Below are 5,416 nucleotides of genomic sequence, written 5' to 3' on the forward strand. Positions count from 1 at the left end.
AATACAGTGGATAGGTGGGCTCATCAGAATATTGGAACATAAGATGTAGGAGCAGGAGTAGGTCATTTGGCCCCTCGAGCCTGCTCCGCCATTCAATAAGATCATAACTGATCTGATCTTGGCCTCAACTCCACTTCCCTGCCCGCTCCCCATAACCTTGACTCCCTTATCGTTCAAAAATCTGTCTATCTCCACCTTAAATATATTCAATGACCCAACCTCCACAGCTCTCTGGGGATTGGGAGCAGTTTAGGATTCAGCAAAGGAAGACAAAGGGATTAATTAAGAGGGGGAAAATAGAATATGAGAGTAAGCTAGCAGGAAACATAAAAACTGACTGTAAAAGCTTCTATAGATGCGTGAAGAGAAAAAGATTGGTGAAGTCAAGCGTAGGTCCCTTGCAGTTAGAATCAGGGGAATTTATAATGGGGAACAAAGAAATTGCAGACCAATTAAAAACATACTTTGGTTCTGTCTTCACAAAGGAGGACATGTGGCGACACGCCACCACTGGACATAATCCGCTCACGGCGGCACAGACAGTCTAAGCAGAAGCCCCCAGCTGGGGGCCCTTTCCTCCAGCAACTTGTTTCCCGCAGGGACAGGCTGCCGGGAGCACTTCCTGTCTGGGAAGTATTTAAGTGGATGCGCGGGCTTTTCTAGTTCCTGTTTGTCATGTGGTTGGAATAAAGCAGTTGTGTTTTCACTAGCTCTGGTCTCGGCTCCCACGTTTGCCGCGGTATCTCAACACTGGTGACCCCGACGCTCAGGACGAATCCTAAGCTAGCATGGCGGATACAAACGCAGTCACGGTTAAATTACCAGACTTTTGGGAGAACCTCGCCGAAGCCTGGTTCGTTCAAGCTGAGTCCAGATTCCGGCTGAAAGGCATTACAGTCGACGCCACGAAGTACGACTACCTCGTCGCCTCGCTCACCTACGCTACAGTCCCCAAGGTTTGGGCAGCGCTGCAGAATCCACCAACAGAGGGCAAGTACGAACATCTGAAGGCTGCGCTACTTAAAAAATTTCAAACGTCCTCTTACCAGCGCCACTGCCAACTCCTGGACCTCCCCGGCCTTGGTGACGCTTCACCATCAGACCTGCTTTCCCACATGCTGTCCCTCTCAGACGACAAAAACCCCGGCGCCCTTTTTCGCACGCTTTTCATTCAGCAGCTCCCCGCCAGCATCCGCCCGCTCATTGTGGAGTCTGACTCCACGGACCTGAATGATATAGCCGAAAAGGCCGACCAGCTGCTCTCTGCACAGGCCGCTCGCGACGTCGCGCCCGACCTCACGGCAACGACCACGCGGTCTTCCCGGGCCGCTAGGCCCGACCGCCCTACCACTCCGGGTCACTGCTACTACCACACCCGTTTTGGCGCTAGGGCTCAACGCTGCACACCACCGTGTACCTTCAAACCCCCCCCCGCACCGGCCCCCGCGATGGCCGCGGGGCAGAAGGAGCCCCTACTGTACGTCACTGACGACAGAACCAACCGCCGATTTCTGTGCGACACAGGGGCCCAGCACAGCATCACCCCCGCCTCCGCCCTCGAGATCCAACGCGGCACACGGGGTATCACACTGGCTGCAGCCAACGGCTCTGAAATCCGCACATATGGCACCCGCATGGTCACGCTCGACCTCGCGGGCCGCCGCTACCGCTGGGAGTTCCTCACAGCCAAGGTCCTCTGCCCACTCATCGGCGCCGACTTCCTACGTGCCCACGGCCTCCTTGTCGACATTCCGAAGCACCGCCTCGTCGACATCAACACTATGGCCCCCATCCCCGGCGCCTTTACCCCGGCCCGTTCGGCCGGCCTGACGACCTACTGCCTCGCCAGAGCCACGGACGACTACTCGGCACTCCTAGCTGAGTTTCCCGCCCTCACTAACCCGACCTTTTCGGCCAAAGCCGCCAAGCACGGTGTGGAACACTATATCCCCACCACCGGCCCCCCAGTTTCTGCCCACGCCCGCAGACTCAACCCGGCCAAGCTGGAAATCGCGCGGGCCGAGTTCACCACCATGGAACAACTCGGCATCATCCGCCGCTCCAGCAGCCCTTGGGCCTCGCCCCTCCACATCGCCCCCAAGCCCGGCGGAGGCTGGCGCCCTTGCGGGGACTACCGCCACCTCAACGACGCCACCACCCCCGATCGATACCCGGTGCCACACATCCAGGACTTCTCGGCCCGACTGGCCGGACGAACCGTCTTTTCCAAAGTCGACCTGGTGCGCGGTTACCACCAAGTCCCCGTACACCCCGCAGACATCCCCAAAACGGCCGTCATCACCCCATTCGGCCTTTTCGAGTTCCTGAGGATGCCCTTCGGCCTCAAGAATGCAGCACAGGCTTTCCAGCGCCTTATGGACTCAGTCCTCCGGGACCTGAACTTCCTATTCGTCTATCTAGACGACATTCTCGTGGCCAGCTCCTCCAAACAGGAACACCTCGAACACCTTCGCATCCTGTTCGGGCGCCTAGCCCAACACGGGCTCATCCTCAGCCCGGCGAAGTGCCAATTCGGCCTAACCGAGATCGATTTTCTCGGTCACCACATCACCCCTGCTGGGGCCGTCCCCCTGCCCAACAAGGTGCAGGCCGTCCAGCAATTCCCCCGCCCCACAACCATCAAGGGCCTCCAGGAGTTCCTCGGGATGGTGAACTTCTACAACAGGTTCATCCCCAGAGCCGCAGCCCTCATGAAGCCCCTATACGACTCCCTCCGAGGAAAATCCGGCAAGATGGACGTAGCCTGGACCACTGACACAGCAGCCGCCTTCGACGCCACCAAAAACGCGCTCGCCGACGCCACTCTGCTCGCGCACCCGAGGGCCGATGCCCGGGTCGCGCTCACCACCGACGCCTCCGACCACGCGGTCGGGGCCGTGTTCGAGCAGTGGGTCAATGGCGCGTGGCAGCCACTTGCCTTCTACAGCCGCCAACTGCGCCCCCCGGAGGTCAAATACTCCACTTTCGACCGCGAGCTTCTCGCACTCCACCTGTCGGTCCGCCATTTCAGGTTCCTCCTGGAAGGCCGCCCCTTCACCGCGTATGTGGACCACAAGCCACTCACATACGCGATGGCCAAGCACACCGAACCCTGGTCCGCTAGGCAGCAACGCCAGCTCGCGGCCGTCTCCGAGTTTACTACGGACATCCAGCACGTCTCCGGTAGAGACAACGTGGTCGCCGACTGCCTTTCCCGTCCCGCCGTCTGTGCGAATCACCTCGCGGTCGACTACGCACAACTAGCAGCGGCCCAGCTCACGGACCCAGACCTCCTCTCGGCGGCTACCAGCCTGCCAGGGCTACGCCTAGCCAAGGTCGCGCACGGGCCCGAAGCCACGGCAGTCACGTGCGACGTCTCACTCGGCCAACCCAGGCCGGTCATCCCTGAGACCTGGTGCCGCCGCGTTTTCGACGCTCCACGGGCTCTCTCACCCGGGTTCCCTCGCATCCGTCAAACTCCTCTCCAAGCGCTTCGTCTGGCGCGGCCTCAGCAGAGATGTTCGGACTTGGGCCACCTCCTGCCTCGCCTGCCAACGGGCTAAGGTACAGCTGCACACCAAAGCACCCCTGGGAGACTTCGAGGTACCCAGCCGCCGCTTCGACCACGTACACGTCGACATCGTCGGTCCCCTGCAGCCATCGCAAGGCCAAACTTATCTCCTCACGATGGTCGACCGCTACACACGCTGGCCTGAGGCAGTGCCGCTGACCTCCAACACCACAGCCGACATCGCCAGGGCGTTCGTTAACACCTGGGTTGCGAGGTTCAGCGTACTGGCCGACATAACCTCCGACAGAGGCGCCCAGTTCACCTCCGAACTCTGGACGGCCACAGCACGCAACCTCGGGGTGACGCTCCACCGCACCACGGCGTACCACCCGCAGGCCAACGGACTTTGTGAACGCTTCCACAGGTCACTCAAGGCCTCACTGCGCGCCGGCCTGCAGGACAGTACCTGGACTGACCGCCTACCGTGGGTGCTACTCGGCCTACGCACCGCGGTCAAGGAAGACCTCCAGTCCTCGGCAGCGGAGTTAGTCTACGGACAACCGCTGCGCGTCCCAGGCGAATTCCTTCCGGAGCCTACCAAGCCTTGGTCGGCCGAACAGCAGCGGCTCGACTCTTTCTCTTCCGCTCAGCAGTTCGCCCCACTTCCAGTCAACCGACACGGCGAACTCGCACCTCACATCCCGCCAAATTTACAGCAGGCGCGCTTCGTCTTCGTGCGACACGACGCGCACCGCGGGCCCCTGCGACCCCCGTACGACGGTCCGTACGAGGTACTACAAACCGGGGACTAGGTCTTCAAGCTGCGACTCGGCGACAGGGTCGAGACAGTCTCCATCGACCGGCTCAAACCAGCACACACAGAACCAGGGGAACAGGTCCCCGTGGCCCAGCCTCCAACTAGAGGCCGTCCCCCCGGCAAGCCAGCACAGCCGGCGGCGAACCGCCCGACCCAACCAACCAGACCAGCGACCACTCAGAGCCGCTGCGGCAGAACCATTAGACCACCGTCACGACTCGTCCACTCCTCCTAAGCGGATTCTGGGGGGAGCTCTGTGGCGACACGCCACCACTGGACATAATCCGCTCACGGCGGCACAGACAGTCTAAACAGAAGCCCCCAGCCGGGGGCCCTTTCCTCCAGCAACTTGTTTCCCGCAGGGACAGGCTGCCGGGAGCACTTCCTGTCTGGGAAGTATTTAAGTGGATGCGCGGGCTTTTCTAGTTCCTGTTTGTCATGTGGTTGGAATAAAGCAGTTGTGTTTTCAATAGCTCTGGTCTCGACTCCCACGTTTGCCGCGGTATCTCAACAGACACAAATAACCTCCCCAGAGATGTCGGGGAACATAGGGTCTAATGAGAGGGAGGAATTCAATGAAATCAGTATTTGTAGGGAAATGGTGTTAGGGAAATTGACGGGATTTAAGGCCGATAAATCCCCAGAGCCTGATAATCTGCATCCTAGGGTACTTAAGGAAGTGGCCCTAGAAATAGTAGATGCATTGCTGGTCATCTTCCAAAATTCTATCGACTCTGGAACAGTTCCCATGAATTGGAGGATAGCTAATGTAACCCCACTATTTAAAAAGGTTGGTAGAGAGAAAACGGGGAATTATAGACCGGTAAGCCTGACATCGGTAGTGGGAAAAATACGAGAGTCCATTATAAAAGATGTAATAGCAGAGCACTTGGAAAACAGTGACAGGATCGGACAAAGTCAACATGGATTTTCAAAAGGTCTGGGGAAACTTTTAGCAGGCATACTCAGTGTTGTGGAAGTTTGGAGCCTGACACCCATCTCCAGTGTGACCTCCTTGGAAACCCCTCCCCCACCTTGACTGAACGCTTCCTCAACTGAGGCATATACCAGAAGCATGGCGACCATTT

Source organism: Somniosus microcephalus, chromosome 2 (genome assembly GCF_052327205.1).
Source record: "Somniosus microcephalus isolate GS21.2 chromosome 2, FLI_Smic_1.0, whole genome shotgun sequence".
Taxonomy (NCBI): domain Eukaryota; kingdom Metazoa; phylum Chordata; class Chondrichthyes; order Squaliformes; family Somniosidae; genus Somniosus; species Somniosus microcephalus.